This window comes from Schistocerca americana, chromosome 1 (assembly GCF_021461395.2).
Source record: "Schistocerca americana isolate TAMUIC-IGC-003095 chromosome 1, iqSchAmer2.1, whole genome shotgun sequence".
Classification (NCBI taxonomy): Eukaryota; Metazoa; Arthropoda; class Insecta; order Orthoptera; family Acrididae; genus Schistocerca; species Schistocerca americana.
Genome location: NC_060119.1, coordinates 1021640272 through 1021666153, shown reverse-complemented (window position 1 = coordinate 1021666153; position 25882 = coordinate 1021640272). Strand labels below are relative to the sequence as shown.

The 25882-nt window shown below is 41.3% G+C and overlaps 1 protein-coding gene across 7 annotated transcripts in view; it reads left to right on the top strand.

The window, feature by feature from the left end:
- The window catches only part of LOC124616394 (rabenosyn-5-like), a 169474-nt gene that overhangs the window by 105239 nt on the left and 38353 nt on the right, over window positions 1-25882 (top strand). The gene's annotated exons all lie outside the window — the stretch shown is intronic.

Here is a 25882-nt window from a genome sequence, read left to right as displayed (position 1 = left end):
CTGTGGGCAACATAAAGAGCAGTAATAAGACCTTATGGGTGGTAGACACATGACCATTATCATACTTGTAAGCATAATAGTGTGCCACAGTAATGATTTTATTTGTTGGGCACACTATTACTTAGTCACTCATGAAGAATGAAAAATGAACATCTAGAAGCAATTATCTCACATGAATAAGTTTGATTCACTATGTACGTGGTTGTCAGAAACTTGTAAGGGATTTGCATGGTAGGATGAGCTCAGAAATAATCGTTAAAAAAAAGTTGATACACAGTGCTGTTTCCAAGTTAATAAGCATTAAAGTTAGCCAAGCAGGCCAATGGGCATGCTAGTTCAAGTGGCTTGCTAGATACAATTGGTGTGAGTTGTATTCACAGCCTAGATGATAGCACACAAGACTGCTCATCCTCTGGCTCAGGTCCGATCTTTACTGCCATTCTATGTCCAATTTATGAATTGCTCTCTCATTCAGTTTTAGGGAACCAAACGGAGAACACATTTGGTGACACTGTCTGTGATGGGCCACTTGAACTTCAGCACTAATTAACTTGGAAATGGCACAACATATTGAATTTTTTTCTTAACAATTATTTCCCAGCCAGTCTGCCTTGTTACATCCTAATGAGCTCTTCATACTGTTTCTGACCACCCAGTATAACCACAATTATAGAGTCACATACCAACAGATACATTATTTAGGAAAGCTTTACTAAACTCAACTCTGTGCCATTCATTCCTTCTGTTGCTCTACATTACAGCAGGTGGATTATAAAATGATTATAAGAAAGGAAATGATTCTTCAGTTTCTCCCTGTGTATTAATTGATCAAACAGTTGGTAGGTGTACTGCTGGTACAAAGTATTCCAACAATCAGACATGCCATCATCATCATGTGCACTGTCAAACTGACCTTCTGGGGGGTGCTTGGTTGACTTATATCTCCTGCCCTGGGGGCCACTGTGTATGGAGTCTGTGCCAAGGGCATGCATTAGAGGCTAAAGAGGTGATAGCATCAGTGGCTGTGGCTCTGCTAAGACTGTAGCTGCAGTCCTGATTTTATCAATCAGGACAGCCTCTTAGTGACACTGTCCCATATTTTGATATTCTTGCTAAAATTTTAATGTGTTTGTGTACATGTAGACTCAAACAAACAATGCTCTGGGACCAACTAGTTGTTAGGATACATCATTTGAGTACACTTTTGGTGTTCTTAGTGGTGATCTTCGATGGTGCACACTGTTTGTCCAATATATATGTCTTGGCACAGAATCTGGTATACTTCACCATTTCATAAACCAAAGTCACCTTTCACATTCCCCAGTGATGCTATATTTTATTAGGTGGGCAGAAAACAATTCTTACTCATTGCACTGCCCACCCAATAAAACATGGGCATCACTGGAGAGAGTCAAAGATGACATTGGTTTATGGAATGCCAGAGTATACCACATTCCATACCACTGTGGCAAGACATGTATTGGACAAACTGTGCACATCATTGAAGACTGTTGCTGAGAACACCATTGGCACGCTCAGCTGATGTATCTTAAACAGTCAGTAGTTGTGATGCAATGTTCGTCCAAGGCTCACACAATGGAATGCAAACACATCATAATTGTAACACAAATGTCAAAATACCAGGACTGTGTCATTAGAGAGGTCATCAAGATATGCATTAGGGACAGGTTTATCAACTGGGACTGCAGGTATAATCTCAGCAAGGCTTGGGAACCAGCACTGGGTTTAATTAAGAAGACACTTAGCAAAGGTAATGAGCTGGAAGCCAGGACAACGGAGTGTCTACATTTTCATGTTTCCCCAGCAAGGCTACAGCCCCTGGAATCACCTCTTAAGCCCCAGATGCACGTCCTTGAGTTGACCACACGCAAAGTACCCCCAGGAGGTCAATTTGTAAGTGCACATCATTTTGGCAATGTGCCTGACCATTGATATTGTTCCTGCTGGAAACTATGAACTGACAGTACACCTATGGACTGTTTGATCAAAAGAAAGGAAGATTATGGTTTAATGTTCTGTTGGCAACAAGCTCATTAGAAATAAAGTGCATGCACAGGATGGAAAAAGACTGGGGAAAGAAATTGGCTTTGCCCTCTTCAGATGTACCATCCTAGCATTTACCATATAATTCAGGTGGCTGGCTGGAGATTTGAGGCCATATTCTCCAGAAAGAAAGTCCAGAGTCTTATCCATTCCACTATCTCACTTGTACAAGGTGATAATGCACATGGGGAAGTCTGGCATGCTTATGCTGTTCCTCTCGCATAACTCCAACAAGCACTTCATGTTGATCCTAATGGAAGAAGGAAGGAAGATTAGGGTTTAACATTTTGTTGACTACGAGGTCATTAGAGATAGAGCACAAACTTGTGTTAGAGAAGGAAAGGAAATTAGTTGTGTCATTTTCAAAGGAAGCATTCTGTCATTTAGTAAAACCATGGAAACTCTAAGTCTGAACGCTCCTCCTGATTATGAATCCATTTTTTTTTTATTACTGTGCCACTTCACTCAGTTCATTCTAATGATTCTATCTGGCACACTGGAATGAGACACCATTGTGGAATGTATGCATCTTTTACTGAGTCAGTGAGATACTCAAGTGGGTATGGGGGAAGCTGATAAAAAAGAAGGAGAAGAACAAGGCAAGAAAAGAAATAAAAAGACAGACTACTCTTTTGTCAAATAAAAAGGAAGCAAATGATATGTGACATGTGCTATCTACACAGTATTATTTATATAGTTAAAATGCTATAGTGCTGTCTTCAGTGACTTAGAATGATTTGCTGTATTTCATATGTGTGATTAAAATAACAAGCACCATGTAGAGTGCCAGTTATAAACATCATGTATTAGTATCAAAATAATTTACACATGAAGGTGAAAATTGCATTGGGAGAAATAAATAATTGAGAAGTGACTGTTGGCAGTCTTGTAATAAAAGTCAAATTCTTTGGGAATAAAATAGACCATTTACTGAAAAGCAGAAGTGTTCACACAAACAAACACACATGACCTTACATGGTGCCAGTGGAATAAACAGTGCCAGTGCTGCATTTCAGTGGTGGACTGGTTGTGGTGAGGGCTGTGTTATTTAGGGCGGGTAGAGTGAGAGAGAGGTGGGTGGTAGGGAGAGGAAGTGGGGGTGAAAGGTACTGGTTTGGAGGGAGACAGCCTATTTGCTCACACTAGGAAAGTGGGAGGGAGGGTTGGCAGGTACACGAGCTAAGCATTTGATGCACAGTTGTCAGAGCCATTGAGGAGACTGGTGCCCACTAATGCTGAAGGGAGCTGAATCGGGGGGGGGGGGGGGGGGGGGGGGGGGGTTGGCGACATTAAAGAGGAAGTTGAAACTATTGGGTGGAGAGTGTGAGGACAGTGTGTTACTGGAGATTGAACCCAGGACTATTGCAGGAGTGAAGGATGAGTTGCAAGGATAGCTCCCATTTGTGTAGTTCAGAGGAACTGGTGGTGGAGGGAAGGATCAAGGTGGCCCCAGGTGTGAAGCAGCTGTTGGAATTGAGCATGTTGTGTTCAGATGCATGTTGTGCCAGTCTGTGGTAAACTTCTTTCTTGGGAACAGTTTGGCAGTGGCCGTTCACCTTGGTGGACATCTGTTTGTGGTAGTCACACTGACATAAAAACTGTACAGTGTTTGCAGCAGAGTTTGTATGTAACAGGGATGCTTACACAGGTGACTCGGCCTCTAACAGGGTAGGATAAGCCTATAACAGGACTGGAGAAGGAAATGCTGTGTAGGTGGATTGGGCAGGTCTTGCACATTGGTAAGGTGTTGGGAGTTGGAATGGCATAGATATGTACTAGACTCTTGTGCAGGTTGGGTGGGTGACAGAAAACACTTTAGGAGGGATGGGAAGGATCTTGGGTAAGATGTCCCTTATTTCTGGACATGATGAGAGATATTGTGGTGAAGGATGTGGTTCAATTTTCCAGTTCAGGGTGATGAGGATGGCACTCCTTTGTAACTGATACTTGGGGGTGGTGGAAGGTTTGGTGTTGTGTGAGAATTTGGTACAGGGAATCTTTTTGTGGGCTCGATTTGGGTGGGGGTGAGGATGGGGGGGGGGTGAGGGAGGGGATGGGGGTTAATGCCTGTCTGTGAAGGCATTAGTGAGACCTTCAGTGTACTGGGCAAGGGAGTTCTAATCACTGCAGATACACTGTCCATGGATGGCTAGACCATATGGCAGGGATATTTTGGTGTGGAAAGGATTGCAGTTGTCAAAATGCAGCTACTGTTGGTGGTTAATCCTCCATCCTGCATTCTTACCTCGCAAAACAGTTGCCTTCCTCTGAACTGCCAGCCACCCACCCCCACTCCCTCTCCTTGCCTCCCACCTCCTGCCTCTCTCCCGCTCTACCCATCCCACCTGACACAATCCCCACCACAACAAGGGCACTGTTTGTCCAGCCAGCGCCATGTAGGAGCATAGGTGTGCTTACGACAGCTTACAGCTGCAAGCTACATATGAAAAAGAATTACATGAGCTTCCACATGAATCAAGCACCTGGCCACTGTGGAGTGGCTTGCCTACTTCAACAACACAGAGAGTCATACTGTAGATTCAACCACATCAGAGGGGTACCTTTGGAGAGGCCAGACTATCATAAGTTTCTTGAAGAGGGAAAGCAGCCTTCTCAACTGGTTCAGGAAAACAATTTGGATGATTGACTGATCTGGCATATTGACCGATTTGGCATAGTAACAGTAGCATCATGGCCTTGCTATGTTGGTACTGTAAATGGCTGACTAGAGTCATTATGTTTCTTGAAGATATGCAGCTCTACAACAAGATCTAATGATGATATAATCCTCTGGGGCATAATATTCCAGAGGTAAAATAGTCCCCCTTTTGGATTTATGGGTTGGGAATATTCACGAGGATGTTGTCGTCAGGAAAAACAAGTCTAGTGTTCTAGGGGTCAAAGTATGAAATGTTAACTACCTTAAGTGGGTTGACAGGTTAAAGAAACTATAAAAAGATAATGGGATATGTTGAAAAATATGACAAGAATTAGTGGAATGTGGTTGGAGGAAAAAAGCAAGACTTCTGGTGAGGTGAGTGCAGGGGTATCAACACACAACAAATACTGGTAATACAGAAATAGGACCAGTAATGAATACGGAAATAGGAATGTGAGTAAACTGCTAAGAAAAACATATGGAACACATTATCATAGTCAACATAGACACAAATCCTACACCCACTACTCTAGTACAAAACATAAGTCTACTAGCCCTGCAAGTGATGAAGAGATTGAAGGCATGTGTGATGAGATGCAAGAAATTATTTAGACTATTGAAGGAGATGAAAATTTAATTATGATAGGGGACTGGAATTCAATCATAGAAAAACTAATAGAAGAAAAACTAGTAAGAGAATATGAGCAAGGGGAAAGGAATGAAAGAGGAAGCTTTCTGGTAGAATCATGCTCAGAGGATGACACTTGATTTAAGAACACTAAATTTAAGAATCATGAAAGAAGGTTATATACACTACTGGCCAATAAAATTGCTACACCACAAAGATGAAGTGCTAGAGACATGCAATTTAACCGACAGGAATAAGATGCTGTGATATGCAAATGATTAGCTTTTCAGAGCATTTACACAAGGTTGGCGCCGGTGGCGAAACCTACAACTTGCTGACATGAGGAAAGTTTCCAACCGATTTCTCATTCACAAACAGCAGTTGACCAGCATTGCCTGGTGAAATGCTGTTGTGATGCCTCGTGTAAGGAGGAGAAATGCGTACCATCACGTTTCCGACTTTGATAAAGATCGGATTGTAGCCTATCGCGATTGCGGTTTATCGTATGGCGACATTGCTGGTCGCATTGGTCAAGATCGAATGACTGTTAGCAGAATATGGAATCGGTGGGTTCAGGAGGGTAATACGGAACGCCGTGCTGGATCCCAACGGCCTCGTATCACTAGCAGTCGAGATGACAGGCATCTTATCCGCAGGGCTGTAACGGATCATGCAGCCACATCTTGATCCCTGAGTCAACAGATGGGGATGTTTACAAGACAACAACCATCTGCACAAACAGTTTGATGACATTTGCAGCATCATGGACTATCAGCTCGGAGACCATGGCTTTGATTACCCTTGCCACTGCATCACAGACAGGAGCGCCTGCAATGGTGAACTCAAGGACGAACCTGTGTGCACGAATGGCAAAATGTCATTTTTTCGGATGAATCCAGGTTCTGTTTACAGCATCATGATGGTCGCATCTATGTTTGGTGACATCGCAGTGAACGCACATTGGAAGTGTATATTCATCGTCGTCATACTGGCGTATCACCCAGCGTGATGGTATGGGGTGCCATTGGTTAAGGTCTTGGTCACCTCTTGTTCGCACTGACACACTTTGAACAGTGGATGTTACTTTTCAGATGTGTTATGACCTGTGGCTCTACCCTTCATTTGATTCTTGTGAAACCCCACATTTCAGCAGGATAATGCACGACCGCATGTTGCAGGTCCTGTGCGGGCCTTTCTGTATACAGAAAATGTTCAACTGCTGCCCTGGCCAGCACATTCTCCAGATCTCTCACCAATTGAAAACATCTGGTTAATGGTGGCAGAGCAACTGGCTTGTCACAATACGCCAGTCACTACTCTTGATGAACTGTGGTATCGTGTTGAAGCTGCATGGGCAGCTGTACCTGTACGCGCCATCCAAGCTCTGTTTGACTCAATGCCCAGGCATATCAGGGCCGTTATTATGGCCAGAGATGGTTGTTCTGGGTACTGATTTCTCAGGAACTATTCACCCAAATTGCGTGAAAATGTAATCACATGTCAGTTCTAGAATAATATATTTGTCCAATGAATACCCGCTTATCATCTGCATTTCTTCTTGGTGTAGCAATGTTAATGGCCAGTTGTGTACATTATTTGATCAAAAGTATTTATCTTCTGACTGTTTTGATGCAGCCCACCACAAGTTACTCTCCTGTACCAGGAATTCCCTTTTTGCATGTGGTAGTCTGCTTTTTGTGTCCTCCTAGCTTCATCTGTAATGGGTTATTTTGCTTCTGAGTAGCAGAAATCCTTAACTTTGTTTATGTTGTGATCACCAATTTGGATGTTAAGTTTCTCACTATTTTCATTGCTCCTATATTTCATTCCTTTTGTGTTTCTTTTGTTTACTCTCAGTTCATATTGTGCACTCATTAGACTGTACATTCCATCCAACAGATTGTACAATTCTGTTTCACTTTCAATGAGGATAGCAATGTCATCATCAGTGAATCTTATCAGTGATATATTTTCATTCTTAATCTGACTCCCTCTCTTGAATCTTTGTTTTATTTCTATCGTTGCTTCTTCAATGTGCAGACTGAATGGCTGGGGTGAAAGACTCCATCCCTGTCTTACATAATTCTTGGTCTTTGAGTAAAATTGTTTCCACTTGGTTTTTGTTCATATTGCATACTAGCTTATCTGGCAATGCTTTGCTATTGCTAAAAATGTATTTGAATTGGATATACATCCTCATCTCTTTCTGCCCTGTCCCCTCTCTTTCCATCTGCTCATTCCTTCTCTCTTTGTCCATCTCCTCTTCCTATCTCTTCTCTCTGTCCATCACCTCCTCCCTCATCTCTCTGTTCATCTCCTCCTCCTCTCTCACCATCTCCTCCTTTCCCCCCTCTCTGTCACTCTGCCCCCTGCCCCTCTCTGTTCCTCTCCTCTTCTCTTCTCTCTCTGACTTGAGTCTTGTTGTTGTTGGAAACAAAACCTTGATTGGGAATTGTAGTCATTTAAAATGAGTTAGGTAGGTTGGTTGGGATCTGTGGTAAACAAGGTGTGAGAGAGACCTCTCTAGATGCTGGATCTGTGAGGTTAGTAGCTTCAGTGACAGTATTTCACATAGTTTTAATCTGAAAACGTGTAGGATTACTTAGTTTCAGATGATTCAGATTCCATAGTACTGTTCTAACCATAAACCAATAAGCTAGCTTTGCTGTTTATTATTGAAACCGACTGCAAGTAAGAAAACAATTTTTATGTAAGATTGTAGTACAGCAGTTTCTTCCTTGTAGTTGGTTTTAATAGAAAACTTATACATTTTTATTTAAAAAACTATAGTATATATGTGTCAATGATTAGAATATTACATAAAAATTTTAAGTAAATCAGTCAAGAAATATTCAAGGTTTTTGCTAACAATGCTCCCCACCAATACACTATTATCCCTTCCCCTTCCCCACCCCCTCCAGGCTGCTGCTTGCATCCCATGTGATAGTTGCTTTCTGGCCCAAGATGCTGAAGTTGGCAGTCATATGCATAAAGTTTGCTTGCTTGTGTATATTGTAATCTACCCCTCCCTCACATCATGTATTGATTGTTACTATCTTTATGGTTAACTCTTTTAATAAGCTTTGAGAGGAGTAAGATTTACAATAAACAATTATACTTATCTTCTTTTCTTGTAGTTGGCTCCAGTTCTTCATGTGTAGGGGCTGATTCTCGAAGTTGAAATTTTTTACATAATAGGTTTCCATGGTTCCAATTGACATAACAAGTTTCAAAGTAAGCCTGTTCAGATTTTTGGTTTTCTTCACAGTAATTTCTTCTGCCACTTGTGGAGTATGGATGTAGATGTAGATTCTGTATCACACTATCTTTACAAATTTCACATAAACAAAACCGAAATTACATTGTTATTCCAAAATACAGAAACACATCCGATCACATTAGAGACAAGTCCACTACTACTTCACTCTGCGGTACTAACAATATTCCAAAGGGTTCACAAATTGTCTTGCCAAATGAATTACTATTAATTTATATTATTATTTTATAAATGAATCCAGGAATTAACATAATAAGTAGCACCAATTTGTGTAATTAATAATAGAAATTACAGAAATTTTAAGTGCACCGAATATTTCGTAATTTCAGTTATTTCTAAAAAAAAAAAAAATTAATTGTACATTCCAAGCTAGTACATACTGATTGTAACAAAGAAAATAAAGTAATTTCTTTTTACAGATTTTAGCCTGAAATACACACATCAAAAAAAGTTTTGCATTGCCCCAGTTCCCAGAACTCCTGAAGATAGACATTGACTGTGGATACTGTATCACAGACACAGTCCCTTTGACTGTTCAGGGATGTCACTAAACCCACTGAAAGATGTAAACGAGTAGCATCTATTAGACAGAAGGGGTCCGACAGCCGATCAGTTCCAGTCATTCCACCAGGAAGGAGGTATACAGCTCATGTTGTCTGTAGTTAAGCCATGCCTAGACAGTCACTACAATGGTTCAATCACAACCACATTGTTACTTTGTGTCAGGAAGGCCTTTCAACAAGGGAAGTGTCCAGATGTCTCGGAGTGAACCAAAGCGATGTTGTTCAGACATGGAGGAGATACAGAGAGACAGGAACTGTTGATGACATGCCTCGCTTAGGCCGCCCAAGGGCTACTACTGCAGTGGATGACCACTACATATGGATTATGGCTTGGAGGAACCCTGACAGCAATGCCACCATGTTGAATAATGATTTTCATGCAGCCACAGGATATCATGTTATGACTCAAACTGTGTGCAATAGGTGGCATGATGCACAGCTTCACTCCCGATGTCCATGGCAAGTTCCATCTTTGCAACCACAACCCATGCATTGTGGTACAGAAGGGTCCAACAACATGCCGAAGGGACTGCTGAGGATTGGCATCACATTCTCTTCTCCCATGAGTGTTGCATATGCCTTCAACCATACAATCATCGAAGACATGTTTGGAGGTAACCTAGTCAGGCTGAACGCCTTAGACACACTGACCAGCGAGTGCAGCAAGATGGATGTTCCCTGCTGCTTTGGGATGGTATTATGTGGGGCTGATGTATGCCACTGGTGGTCATGGAAAGCGCCATTCTCCGACCAATAGTGCAAACACATCGGCAGCATATTGGTGAGACATTCATCTTCATGGACTACAATTCGTGCCTCCATTGTGCACATCTTGTGAATGACTTCCTTCAGGATAATGACATTGCTCGACTAGAGTGGCCAGCATGTTCTCCAGACATGAACCCTATCGAACATGCCTGTGATAGGTTGGAAAGGGCTGTTTATGGACGACTTGACCCACCAAAGGCTCTGAATGATCTACACCAAATCACCATTGAGGATGGTATGTCACGATGAATACAAACATGTATCAATGCAAGAGGACGTGCTACTGGGTATTAGAGGTACTGGTGTGTACAGGTCTTGCTGTATGGTAGTACAGTTAACAGTGGTATGGTAGTACAGTAAACAGTGTGGTTTTCATGAGCAAGAAAAATGGCGAAAATGTTGTTTATGTTGATCTCTATTCCCACTTTCTGTACAGGTTTTGGAACTCTCGGAACTGAGGTGATGCAAAACTTTTATGTGTGTATAATACATCATGTAAAAAATAATATGAAATTCTTTTTAGAAAAACAGCTGAGATAATATTAATCTATTCAAAATTCAAGGGTATTTATGGCAGCAATTTTTCCTGTTGAGGAAAAGTAATGGTAGAGGAGGGTGTCTTTTAGATTAGATTAGATTAGATTTACTTTCATTCCAATTGATCCGTAGTGAGGAGGTCCTCCAGGATGTGGAACATGTCAGAAAAACAACAATACATGACAAATATTTAAACTAAAACAAATAAGCTAATGTACCATTCCACAGGTCCCAAGTGGAATGATCGTCATTTTTTAATGAACACTAAGAGTCATTTTACAAATACTATTGCACTGAATTTAAAATAAAAAAGTTTTATATTTATTTATAAGGTAAGAAACATGTAATACAACTACTGTAATACTTATTTACAATGAACACATTACTGCACTGAAATGGTGCAGAAGTTAGATTATACTTACACACACACACACACACACACACACACACAAATTTTCAGTGAACACATTACTGCACTGAAATTGTGCAGAAGTTATGTTGTACTTATATACAAATCAGTTGGTTTTCCTCAGAAATTCATCAATGGAGTAGAAGGAGTTGGCCACCAATAAATCCTTTAGGCTTCTCTTAAACTGAATTTCATTGGTTGTTAAGCTTTTTATGGCTGCTGGCAAGTTATTGAAAATGTGTGTTCCTGAATAATGCACACCTTTTTGTACAAGACTAAGTGACTTTAAATCCTTGTGAAGATTATTCTTATTTCTAGTATTGATTCCATGAATTGAGCTGTTGGTTTGAAAAAGTGATATATTTTTAATGACAAATTTCATTAAGGAATAAATATATTGGGAAGCTGTAGTTAGTATCCCTAGTTCCCTAAACAGGCTTCTGCAGGATGTTCTTGAGTTCACACCACATATAATTCTTACTGCATGTTTTTGTGCCCGGAAAACTTTAGCTTGGCTTGATGAATTACCCCAGAAAATAATCCCATATGACATTATGGAATGAAAGTAAGCATAGTATGCCAGTTTTTTCATTTTTATATCCCCTATGTCTGACAAAATTCGCATTGCAAACAGAGATTTGTTAAGACGCTTCAGCAGTTCTGTGGTGTGCTCCTCCCAGTTGAATTTATTATCAAGCTGTAATCCCAAGAATTTAACACCGTCCACTTCTTCTATCTTCTTGTCATCATATGTTAGACATATACTCTTGGGACACCCCTTACAAGTTCTGAACTGCATGTAGTGTGTTTTTTCAAAGTTTAGTGACAAAGAATTGGCTAGGAACCAGTGATTAATGTCTACAAATATTTTATTGGCTGATCTTTCTAAGACTACACTTGATTTGCTATTTATTGCAATGTTTGTATCATCAGCAAACAAAACAAACTTGGCATCTGGTAATGTTACTGATGAAAGGTCATTGATATACACAAGAAAAAGTAAGGGCCCCAAAATGGAACCTTGTGGGACCCCACATGTAATTAGTTCCCAGTTGGATGATGCCTGATAGCTTGATACATGTCTCTTTCCTAATAACACCCTTTGTTTCCTGCCAGAGATATAAGATTTGAACCATTTTGCAGCATTTCCTGTTACACTATAATATTCTAGTTTACTTAAAAGGATATTGTGATTTACACAGTCAAATGCCTTTGACAGATCACAAAATATACCAGTTGCCTGCAATTTTTTGTCTAATGAATTAAGTACATTTTCACTGTAAGTGTAGATAGCCTTCTCAATATCAGAACCTTTTAGAAATCCAAACTGTGACTTTGACAGTATGTTATTTGAGATAAGATGGTTATAAAGACGACTGTACATTACTTTTTCGAAAATTTTTGAGAATGCTGGCAACAGTGAAATTGGACGGAAATTTGATGCTATTTCTTTATCTCCCTTCTTAAACAGTGGCTTAACTTCAGCATATTTCAGCCATTCGGGAAATATTCCACTGATAAACGACTGGTTACACAGATAGCTTAATATGTTACTTAGCTCAGAATCACATTCTTTAATTAACTTTGTTGATATTTCATCATACCCACTAGATGTTTTTGATTTTAAAGATTTTATGATGGACATTATTTCTGTTGGGGTAGTGAGGGTCAAATTCATATTATGGAAGTTACTTGAAATGTCTGGTCTAAGGTAATCCATAGCAGCATCTACCGAACCTGACAACCCCATCTTTTCAGTAACAGTTATAAAATGTTTGTTAAAAAGTTCTGCAACACTATACACATCTGTCACCAATGCATCATTTACTCTTAATGCTATTTGTTCCTCTTCATGTCTGGTTCTACCGGTCTCCTCCTTCACTATATCCCATATTGTCTTTATTTTGTTATCTGATATGACTATCTTTTCCTTGTAATATATTTGCTTTGACATCCGTATTACAGTCTTTAATATTTTGCAGTATTTCTTATAATGTGCTATAGCATCAACATTGGAAATGTTTCGGATTGACAGATACAGTTTTCTTTTTGTTTTACAAGATACCCCTATTCCTCGAGTAATCCATGGCTTCTTTGTAGACTTTGCTCTAACCTTGGTAAGTTTTGGGGGAAAGCAGTGTTCAAATAAGGTAAGCACTTTATTAGCAAAAATGTTATATTTTTCATTCATGCCATGAGCACTGTAAACATCAGTCCAGTGAATGTCTCTGAGGAGTGTCCTAAAATAATCAATTTTTGGCTTACTGATTACCCTCTTGAGCTCAGATTTAACAGATTTTATATCCTGTTCAGTATTAACATTTAACAGAAGGAACTGCATGTCATGGTCTGAGAGGCCATTGACTATTGGTTTTGTAATATAATTTTGTTCATTTGACTTTTCTATAAAGATATTATCAATGGCTGTTTGTGAGCAAGTGGTTATCCTAGTGGGGAACTTTACTGTGGGAATTAAGTTGAATGATAGTGTTACTAACTCAAATAGGTTCTTATTGGGAGAGTCTTTAAGGAAATCTACATTGAAATCACCAGCAACCACTATTTCTTTGTTTTTGGTTGTTAAATGGGCCAGTACAGCTTCAAGGTGGTTTACAAACAGATTAAAGTTACCTGCAGGTGCTCGATATACACTTAATATTATGAAAGATTTTTTGTGAAAATCTAATTCTGTTGCACATGCTTCCATATGCTGTTCTAGGCAAAATTTATGAATGTCTATGTTCTTAAATTTATGACAGTTCCTGATGAATGTGGCAACTCCTCCTTTCTCCATTTCTGATCTACAATAGTGAGAGGCTAACCTAAACCCTGTAACACTTAAAAGTTCTATACGAGTGGTCACATGATGTTCAGAGAGGCAGATTATGTCAGCTGGGTTTGAAGACTCTAATTCATCTATGCAGATAGTTAATTCATTAATTTTATTTCTCAGTCCTCGAATATTTTGATGCAATAAAGATAGCTGACATTTCACATTGACTGACTTAAAATTGGATGGAGTTAAAATATCTGCTGACAGTTGAAAATTCTTAACCAATGGCTGTTTATGTTGATGTAATAAGCTGGAATTATGTTTTTTGATTTCTTTCTCAAACTGAAGGTTTGTCTCAGTTCTAACCTCTCTTAAAATTTGTTTTCTTTCTGTCCTCCCTACCCTAAAAAAGGGTCTTTTCTGAATCCTATAACCACTGGTATTTTACCACTCATGACAGTGCCTCCCCCCTTTAACTTTCCTGCTATTTCCCCAGCCAATTTACCCTTCCCCTTCCTGTTGAGGTGAAGGTCATGCCTAGTATAATCCCACCTACTGACAGAATCAACATGAACCACACCAATGTGTGACCCCGCACCCGACATGAGCAGCCGTTCCAGCTCCAAATTAACTCTCTTGACAGAAGAGTTCAAATGAGGTCGGTCATGGCGCCCAAGAACAGATACAAACTCAACACTGGTATGCCTCGATGCTGATGCAATCTTCGCCAGGTCACACTCTATGCTGTACCCAGGATCTCTGTCAATACTGTTACCTGCCCCACCCACTATAACCACGGTGTCTTCCTTAGTGAAATCTTTGCAAAGTGATCCTAAATCCTCTGTCACCTGCTCCAGACCAGCACTAGGTTTAAAAAAATTGGTGACCTGGTATTCTGATCCTAGTTCATCCTGCAAGAGTTGGCCAACACCTCTTCCATGGGAACTACCTAACAACAACACTTTCTTTCTCTTTACTGATTTCCCTACATTCTTACTTTTCAATTTGCTGCTGAAAGTTTGTTGTGCCCTGTCTACACCTGTAACTGCTTGAGGCTCACCAGCTTCTAACTGAAGCAACAGGTCAAATCTATTTTCCACATTCACCATAAAGCTGTCAGACAAAGTTCTAGGCCTGTTCCTCCTGTTGCCTGTTGCCACTTCCCACCTCTCTTTACCCTTCTCCCTCCTTAACCTGTCAAGATCTCCCCTGGCCTTGTCTAACTCAGCCTGAAGGGCAGCAATTTTCCCCTCCTGTTCCAGTATCTTCCTATCTCTACTACAAATCCTACAAAACCACTGATGAGTCTCATTTACTTCCCCTATTCCCACGCCACTACAGTCACCCACATGGAAAAAACTACAGCACCCATCACACCAAAGCCCCGACCTAACAATTCTACGGCAAGTCAAGCACTTTTCACTCATGATAAACGTAATAATTTATTAAGAATAAGTCAGTTAAATTACAGATAAACACGAAAATATGGTTACACAAATTTGGCCTATACGCAACTGTGTGTAAACAAAAACAAAAGTGCAAAGTTTCTGAAACAACAAGTTAAACTTTACGCTACTTTCCGGAAATGCTAGTTAAATAATGAAGAGGTACGCTAAGTTAAATTGCTGGAGAGAGCAAGGAACAACTAAACGAAATTCTATAGATTTGCTGCAGCAGAACGTAAACAGAAAATACGACTGTACGGTCTTTTCGCGTTTTCTGCTATATTACGTAATGAGAAATGAAACCTTTAATGGTACACTTAAACGGCACACTAATACACTTATTTACCATGTAATCAGTACTAATCTATGTGTTTTATAATCTAAAATAACTTATCTTTACGAGAACACCAAACCTCGCGCTAGTCGCTTGGCTGCAGGGCTCTACAATATCACTCTCACAAAATTTGGAAACAATGTGTTTACAGTATTTTGTGACTTACTATCAGGTTTGCCAAACAGTATACAAAATGCTGCCAAAAGATAGAATACAGATGTATAATAGTATATGATGCATAAAATATTACAGAAAACAGAAGAAAAATATCTACTATATGAGTCATAATTTATACATATATCAGGACATGGCATTCACATTTTCAGATCTGTGGAACATACTGTCACAAGACAAATGATACATAATCAAAACTACAACATTACAACATTAAACTATAGAAATAAATGCAGAGACAAGGTAAATTATTAGAATTACAAATTGCAAGTTTATGTCCATAAACTTACACCTTCGCCGGTCACTGTGGCCTAGCAGTTCTAGGCGCTTCAGTCCGGAACCGCACTGCTGCTACGGTTGCAGGTTCGAATCCTGCCTTGGGCATGGATGTGGGTGATATCCTTAGGTTAGTTAGGTTTAAGTTGTTCTAAGTCTAGGGGACTGATGACCTCAGATGTTAAGTCCCATAATGTCTAGAGCCATTTGAACCATTTGAAACTTACACCTTCAAAATCTTCAAAAGGGAAGAGAGAAAAATTCAGAGCCTAAGTGTACAACAAGGCAGCTGACTCGAAAAACTCGCAGCAACAGGTACAGACCAGTAGAATATATTCAGTCATGAGTAGGAATATAACACAAAATTAATAATCCACTTAAACCAGAGTTTGCAAGGATATGTTGACTCATGAAAGGACAAAATAATGAGAAAATATTGGGGCCTAAGCTTATGGTGTGGGGACTGGCCCATGAATCCAAACCACACCAGGTACACACCAGCCAAAAATGTTTCGACATAAAAAAATGAATAAAGTTCATAATCATATCAATACGTTCAATCATATGTAAATACTAATTATAGGAAGCATTTAGCCTCAATCAATAGTTGCATGCTCTCCTTGAGTACATACACACAGTTGCAATGACCAGGGTTACCTAAGACAGAGTTATGCATGAGTTTGCCCACAACTCAAGTTCCAGGTGAGATACAATATTGCAGTATTCAGGATAAATACAGGTTATCAGTCATAAATAGCTTTGAATGATGATATAATCGAGAAGCTTGAGAACCAAAATCACCGTATGAAATCAGATATGTATACACCTTGTTATACTGTCTATACTAGTAAATGTCTTCCACACTATTTGCTAATTGCTCATAAAAACTAACATACATACATAGAGGCCTAGAAGATTAATTTAAATTGATAAAAACATACTTACTGATTTAAAGTTACATAATGTATTGGGAAGTCTATCCCCCAACTTGAAAAAAACATACATTTATGTGGATTAATGCTGCCCATGCCAGTAACAGTTTTTCTAAACAAATGGTTCCATAAATTCTTCATATAGGAAGTTTTCTTAGCCAACAATTTACAAATCTCAGTCACAACACTCATGTAGTTGACAGATCCTTGAGAACATTACCCAGCACTTATGAACTCTTGTAAGCCGACCAGACCAACGGGGTACAGCCATACAGCAGTGTGGGAGTGGATCCACCGAAATCTTTCAGTTTCCTCCCTAGATTTCTCATCACACGGTCCAACGGATAGGTAACTTCCTGTCTAGCATTTATATCAAATCTGAAATGTTGATTTGTTTACTAAATATGCTGTTCAATGCCTTCCTCACATCACACAGCATATGCTCTGCCTATTTATATTCCAAAAGCAAATTCACTCATGTAGTTGACAGATCCTTGAGAACATTACCCAGCACTTATGAACTCTTGTAAGCCGACCAGACCAACGGGGTACAGCCATACAGCAGTGTGGGAGTGGATCCACCGAAATCTTTCAGTTTCCTCCCTAGATTTCTCATCACACGGTCCAACGGATAGGTAACTTCCTGTCTAGCATTTATATCAAATCTGAAATGTTGATTTGTTTACTAAATATGCTGTTCAATGCCTTCCTCACATCACACAGCATATGCTCTGCCTATTTATATTCCAAAAGCAAATATATAGGATTTACATCAGATGGGATTAAAAAATGTTCACATACACTATGTGATCAAAAGTATCCAGACACCCAAAAAAACATACAGTTTTTCATATTAGGTGCATTTTTGTGCCACCTACTGTCAGGTACTCCATATCAGTGACCTCAGTAGTCATTAAACAGCGTGAGAGAGCAGAATGGGGTGCTCCATGGAACTCATGGACTTCGAACATGGTCAGGTGATTGGGTGTCATTTGTCTCATATGTCTGTACGCGAGATTTCTACGCTCCTAAACATCTGTAGGTCCACTATTTCCAATCTGATAGTGAAGTGGAAATGTGAAGAGACATGTACAGCACCAAAGTGTACAGGCTGACCTCGTCTGTTGACTGACAGAGACCGTCGACAGTTGAAGCGGGTCATAATGTGTAATAGGCAAACATCTATCCAGACAATCATACAGGAATTCCAAACTGCATAAGGATCCACTGCAAGTACTATGACAGTTAGGCATGAGGTGATAAACTTGTATTTCATGGTTGAGCGACTGCTCATAAGCCACACATCACACTGGTAAGTGCCAAACGACACCTGGAGTGATGAATCATGGTACACAATGTGACGATCCAATGACAGGGTGTGGGTATGGTGAATGCCTGTTGAACGTCATCTGCCAGCATGTGTAGTGCTACTAGTAAAATTTGGAGGCAGTGGTGTTATGGTGTGGTCATGTTTTTCATGGAGGGGGCTTGCACACCTTGTTGTTTTGCATGGCACTATCTCAGCACAGGCCTACATTGGTGTTTTAAGTACCTTCTTGCTTCGAAATGTTGAAGTGAAATTTGGGGATGGTGATTTCATCTTTCAACACTGATCGAGCACCTGTTCATAATGCATGGTCTGTGGTGAAGTGGTTACACAACAGTAACATCCCTGTAATGGACTGGCCTGTACAGAGTCCTGACTTGAATCCTATAACACCTTTGGGATGTTTTGGAATGCCAACTTTGTGCCAGGCCTCACAGACCAACGTCATTACCTCTCGTCAGTGCAGCACTCCATGAATAATGGGCTGCCATTCCCCAAGAAACCTTCCAGCACCTAATTGAATCTATGTGTATGAGAGTGGAAGCTGTCATCAAGGATAAGGGCTGGCCAACACCATACTGAATTACAGTATTATTGATGGAGGGCACCATGAACTTGTAAGTCATTTTCATTTGGTTACTTAGGTTGTCAGGTAAAGATTGAACACAATGAACGGATTCCATGGCACAGCTATCTGTTATAACTTCAAGTTGAAGACATATATTTCAAAACGACACAACACATATAAGTCACTGAGCAAGTTGACAAAGCAAGACATGTGAACACTGTAACATTCGAATGAGCACTGAGTCCAAGTCTAGCGGCCGCTGGCTGGCTGGCCGGCCGCTTAGGTGGTGCAGCTGCTGCATGGCTGGCAGACAGTGCCGCATGTAGAGGACGCGCGTATTTGCGTGGCGGCACTTTGAATGATTGGCGAGTCACAACACTTTTCCCCCCTTTGAAATATTTTCACTGGTCTTGATGGAGGTGGCCTGTAGATTGCTAACACTGTGTGACTGGCCATAAAGTCTCAAGGAGGAGGCTTCCTGTATGGACGGAAGTGTCCCCGATAATAACGGGTCGAGATGACAGGAGATGTAGGGGTCGAATCTGCTAGGGCCCCGTGCGCCAATCTGCCCATTGCGGCAAGTCCAGTTGATATAACAGAAGGCGTGGGCGATGTGTCGGCGTCCATAGGAGAAGGAGGCAAGTAGATTGGCTCCGACAGATGATGGTCATCCGGTTCCTGCATGGGCATGTCTCCTGGTGGCGTCCGTTCTTGTACTGGCACCGAGATGACGGTGAGAGGGCTGTGTTGTGAGTAATGAGAGACGCCAAGATCCCGAGCATCCAGTAGAGCTGAAGGTGGTGTAGCGGCATTCGGAGGCTGAAGCTGGTCCGAATAATGCACTGCAACACCCGTGTCCATCTGGATTTCCTACAGGCGTCGGCCACGGTGTTGTAAGATGCGGCCCGGACTCCATTTTGGCCACCTGCCATATCCCCGTACCCAGACAAGGTCGTCGTTGGTGAACCGCCCAATCAAAGGCACCCGCGGCCGTGAGATGGAAGGCCGCAGAAGATGAAGTAGCATGTGGGGCTGTCGGCCATGTAAGAGCTCAGCTGGGCTGTGGTCGCCCATGGGGGTGAAACAGTAAGAAGCCAGAAACTGGAGAAGCGCATCATCAGCAGCAGAAAAAGTGAGGAGTTTCCGCATCTGAGCCTTAAATGTGCGGACCAGTCGTTCAGCCTCACCGTTTGGTTGTGGATGGAACGGAGGGGCCGTGACATGCATAACGGTGTGACGAGCACAAAAATTCGCGGCAAATTGTGGACCATTATCAGTAACAAGAGTAGAGGGAAGGCCTTCCAAATGTGGGCGAGAGCACTTGTGGTTGCCACGGTGGTAGGCAACGTGCAACGGACAATGAAAAGAAAGTTAGAGTAGGCGTCAATTATGAGGAGCCAATAAGTACCTAAAAAAGGTCCCGCGAAGTCAGCATGAATGCGCTCCCAGGGTGTCTCAGGCAAAGGCCACGGTGACGCAGATGACTTCGGGGCCTATGACGCACAAGGGCCGCAGGCAGTGACCATGTGTGCTATTTCAGAGTCGATGCCAGGCCAGTACACATGACAGCGTGCCAGAGATTTTGTGCGAGACACACCCCAGTGCCCTTGGTGAAGGAGATGCAAGACTGAAGCACGCAAAGGCGCAGGTACCACAATACGCGGCGAAGCATTGTCGGTGAGGCGGTAGAACAAAGCATAGTAGTTCCGCAACGGGTCAGAAGTCTTAGCGGACGGACGATCTGGCCAACCCATCTGAATACAGCGTAAAACCCAGGAGAGGGTATGATCAGAACCCGTAGCCACCGCCAGCTGGTCCCCTGTGATGGGGAATCCGTTCACAACCCGCTGCTCGGCAACATCCAGATGGAAACACAAAAGTTCGTCCTTATCGAATGCCAGATCAGGACCCTTGGGAAGGCGAGACAGTGCATCAGCATTCGCATGTTGAGCCATCAGCAGTAACAGAAAGAAAGATGCAAGATACCATACAATGGAGGTGTAAACTGAATACAATTTGATATTTTAACTGAAAAAAATGTTCGGTGCAGATATGACTTGGCACAGTGGCAAGTCTGAGTATCCATTGCCTCCTCTCATTGATCTAATGAGATAGCTCTGGCACAGCACAGAGTTTATGTTACCATGTTATCTGTTCTTGCAATGCAATTACAGCATTGCCAGAGTTTTTTTATATATGTGTTTCTATTATACGAGCTACAGAAATAGGTTTTGCTAGACATGATTTTGTCTCGAATTTATTTGAGGAACTGCATGCCAACCATCAGGGGTATAATTTTTTTCTTCACCCTGTATATTACAAAAATATGTCCATCCAAATGTTTATGTAAAAATTTGAAGTAAATAGATTAACAGCTTCTTGAGATTTTTGGTCATAACATTAAACAAACTTCTTACCCTTATACTGTACTAGTGAAACATAACAATTTCTTGAGATTTTTGGTCATAACATTAAACAAACTTCTTACCCTTATACTGTACTAGTGAAACAAACAATGCTTTGTAATTGCTAAACATGTATGGGAGTTGCATACACATCCTAATCTCCTTTTCCTCCTCCTCACTGTCCATCTCCTACTTCCCTCTCTTTGCCCATCTCTCTCTGTCTAATTCTTCCTACCCTCTCTCTCTCTCCCTGTCCATCTCCTCCTTCCCCCTCTCTCTCCACCTCCTCCTGTGCCCTCTCTCCATCCGTCTCATAATTCCTGCTTTCTATACAAATTCTCCCCTTTGCAAGCTTTGGAACAACTGATTGAAAGTAATGTGCTCCTAAAATAGCGTGAACAACTTGAACTAATTTACAAGCATAGCATGATGTCATAGGAGCAATGATATGTGTGGCACGGTCTGTTACTGAAAAATCATCCATAAAATGCTTGAAAATTGCTTAAGGCCAAAATTGTACAATCGTATAGGAAACAAAGAGAATGGCAGCTGAAGGCTTCAAGAAAACATTCAAAAAATTCATCGCAGCTGTTGACCCTATCACACTGAAAATCATAGAATCTCAGATATATTTAAAATAATGATCTCTTAAACAAGGATAATTAAAAAAAACTCTGTGTCATAAATAGCTTTAACAATTTCCAAGAAAATTTAGGATAATGGCATTTTAAGTAAGATGTTTGGTTTACATATATAGCAACCATTAAGACAATCAACATCTTAAACTACTAGCAACTCCCTGAATTTGTGCCAAAACTTAAGGGTAACAAATACTGACATTAAGAAAATGTCTGGTTAAATTTATAACCTCAAGAATACCAAAACAAATAAGGCCAGTGATCACTTCATTTTGGAACCAATCATTTCTTAAGACATACAACTGGCTAAAATCATAAAACCAACTTCAGTAACTGTCCAGTAATAATTTACAGAGCTTAAAATGTGATTAATGAATTTTGTGCACTTACATAGAATGTAAGAAAACACTTCTAGCTACATACTTAAACACAGTTCAGCTGCCGAGTAGCAAGCAAATTAAGCAAGGCACTTTAACTGAAACCTTTAAAAATAAAAACTTTAATTGAACTGTTATGTACATAACTTAGTCCATAATCCAAGACCAAGGCACCAACAAACTCCTTTGTCACAGCAGTATTGCAAATACAGTTACAGCAATGGGCAGTTTCCTTCCTCCATCAACTGATTGGCGCAGACCATTTGGACTGTCATAAACAGTTTGAATTGCAACAACTTGGAGGGAAAGATGACCAGTTACAGGAGCCAAGGAGTAGTGAATTAAAACAGACTAAGTTTATAACACTACTAAGGGGCAATAGTTTGGCCACACTGGAGGCTTATATTGGTTAAAGGGACACATGGCATATTGGTATTGACACAAGGTTAATCTGTTATCTGACAAGAATGAAAGCTGAGTGTACCCAGATACTGCCAGTCTGCATTAATAAGGTTCAATGTATGTACACTCATGTTCAGAAAAAAAACAGAACACATTGAATGACTAGAGAGAGGACATTCACATTCACAGGACATGTACATTAGCATGTTCTGCAGAAATGATTAGCATTTGAAGCATGTCGGTCTGCAGGTTCGAGGTCAACATTGATATTACGGAACAAGGCCACTTGTCAGTAAAATGTGCCTGTGACTGCTGTTGTTGCTATAAACAAAAGGTAATGGATCAGTGTGACTTGAGCAGATGTACAGGATGCCTTGCAAATGTATGCGTGAACCTTACTTTCAAACCAGTTAGTTTGCAAGAGGGAGCATTATTGGCATGAGACATTGTGATGCATCCATCCAGGAAATTGCTGCTTGTGTGGGATGGAGTGTTTTGGCAGTGCAACAGTTGTGTGCCGAATGGTTTGTGGATGGCCGTAGAATGCAATGAGGTGGGTCAGGTTGCACCACTCAGACCACCTCCTGAGAAGATTGGCATCTCATTCAAATGGCACTGCAGGACAGATGTACATCATCCTCAGCTCTGTCGCAACAGTGGAACAATTTAACACATCATACACCATGAGGGTTGACAGTCTGTCACCATTTATTATGACATGGGTTACGTACACGTTGTCCACTTCTCTGCCTACCCTTGACGAATGTGCAGAAACATGATAGATGGAAGTTATATACAAAACGACATCACTGTGCCCAGGAATGGCATCAGATAGTATTTTCGGACAAATACCTGTTCTGTTTGTTTAAAAATGATCATTTTGGTTTGCCACAGACAAGGGTAGGAGCATCACAGTGACTGTGTTCGCACAAGACATACAGCACCAACTCAAGGCCTTAAGGCGTGAGGTGCTATTGAGTACAACCACAAACCACAGTTGGTGTTTGTCCAGAGCACTGTGATCAGAGTGACCTATGTGAATGACATCCTGCAACCCGTAGCCACACCTTTCTGTGTAACACCACAGATGCCATTTTTCAGGAAGAAAGTGTATGATCACATGTTGCTGCATAAAACACATGCCTTCTTGGTGTCACAGGATGTCAGCCTCTTGCTTGGCTCACCAAATCACCAAACTTGTTGCCAATCGAAAATGTGTGGGATATGGTGAAATGAAAGGTGCACACTGTGACCCAATGCCAACTGCTACAGATGAATTGTGGAACCAGATGAACACAGCCTGGGTGGCTATATCACAGGATGCCATTAACATCTTATATGTGAATCAAAGCCGTTGTGCATGAATAGTTATCTGGGTACATGGTGAACCCTGTGCCTACTAGGCAACAGGACAGGTACTGATCAAAGGTGACTGAAATGCTAATCACTTCTTCAGAACACACTTATTTATATGTCATGGTTTTCTCTTTCTTTTGTATGTGAGTGTAATTACAGCAAGCAAGACATGACAAGGGAGCATTTACAGTTGTGTATCCTAACAGATTAGCCCATGTAATTCAGCTGACCAAGCTATACCACAAAGTCACATGCAAGCTTATGCTTGAGGCTACTATACCTGTGACACTTTTAACCAGCATACATAGTTCCAGGCATTAAGCTCAATTCAAGAGAACCATTCACAATCAGCTTGTGATCCAACTTGCCATTTCACGAACATTCATTACACTCAGATTTGTCTGAAGTGCAGCAAGGTTCATCATTTTCAGTCACCAGAATTTGTCCCATCTGGCAGTATACACAGTCGTATATATAGACATGAGGCAACCACTTCACAGTTCTATGGATCACCTCAGTAAAAGACCATCATAGTCAACCAAGGCAGCAGCAGCCACCTGATTACTGGCCAGTTTCTACTACCTGTCCCATTGCACTCTTCCAAACTCCTTCTCACAACTGCCATCCCCACACATCTCTCCGTTCATGCTGCAACTCCAATCTCTCCCAGCAAGTCTCTCTACTCAACATCTCAAAATTTTTGCAAAGATCTTCTCACTGAATGAAAGTGTCCCCTTGCATCCAGTGCCGTGGAGCAACCTCCCCCACCAAAAACGCAACACACCCATGACTGGGGAGAAGAGACTTAGCCCCAGGCTTCACCTGGGAAACATGTATCCTGGACATCTTTCCAGTACTGATATTGTGCAACAACAGGGTAACTGGGATAAGGAGCTAATTTGTCAGAGATAGGAGCCTTGCCTAGGCCGTCCAGCATGAAATTATGGACAAACACTCTATCCCCCAGCTTAGCTTTAAACTCCCGAAGTCATTGACTGTAGTGGCATGCCTGCCTCTAATGAGCAGCACTAATGTTTTGGCATGCCTTCTTCCAGTTCTTCTGAATCATGCCAGATGTCACCTTTTCAGGAAGCAAGTCATTAACAGACCTCAAGTTGGCTAAAGGTGAGTTAAGATGGTGACCAAACATTAAGGCAGCAGCTGTGGTCCTGAAGGCCTCGTAATGGGCAGAATTAAATGCCAAGTTCAACCATGGGATGGAGCAGTTCCACTGGTGGTGTGATCAGGAATGAAATATGATAACTGCAGCCCTCAAGTTTCGGTTAACCCTTTCAGTGAAGAACAGCTGCAGATAGCTGCGGATAGTATGATATTACTGTGGTACCGCGCACCGCAGAATTTGAATCCCTGCCAGAGGTCATGGACATCAAAGACCCCTAGAGGTCTCTGCACCATCGCGCCATAAGCTTTGGCAGCATGCGCCTCCTGGCCTGCATTCAGTGTGAGGGCGCCACAGTGGAACACGTGGTTATAGCAGCCAATAGCGGCGACCCCGATAGTGTACTTAAGCGCCTGCCACTCACTCAGCCAGCCAGTCTAATCTTGCGTATGTCTCAGGACGCATCGCCTCGCCTTAGACAACTTATTTACTTTCTTGCTCTGTGTACAAGTGGACATGGTTGTTAGGTTTTCTTGTGACTCTGTTGTTTTGATCTTGTTGTTGTTCGTTCTGTCCTTCATTGGTTGTGTCCGTCCTCTCCCGTTGTGTTGTTTTTCACGGGCCGCTCTGCAGGTCCCACCATGCTTTCCATCACTTCAACCTGTAAGGGGTCCATAGGCCCTTACTATAACTTTGAACTTGGCACAGGTCGATAGGACAAACAATCGATTGTGACGTGTTGCGAGAGCGAGTGTAGAGATGCGCCAGTGTGGTTGGCGGGAGTAGTGTGTGTGTGTGTGTATGTGAAGGCCATTATTGAAATACAGGTCTTTAACAGAGAAGGGTGTTG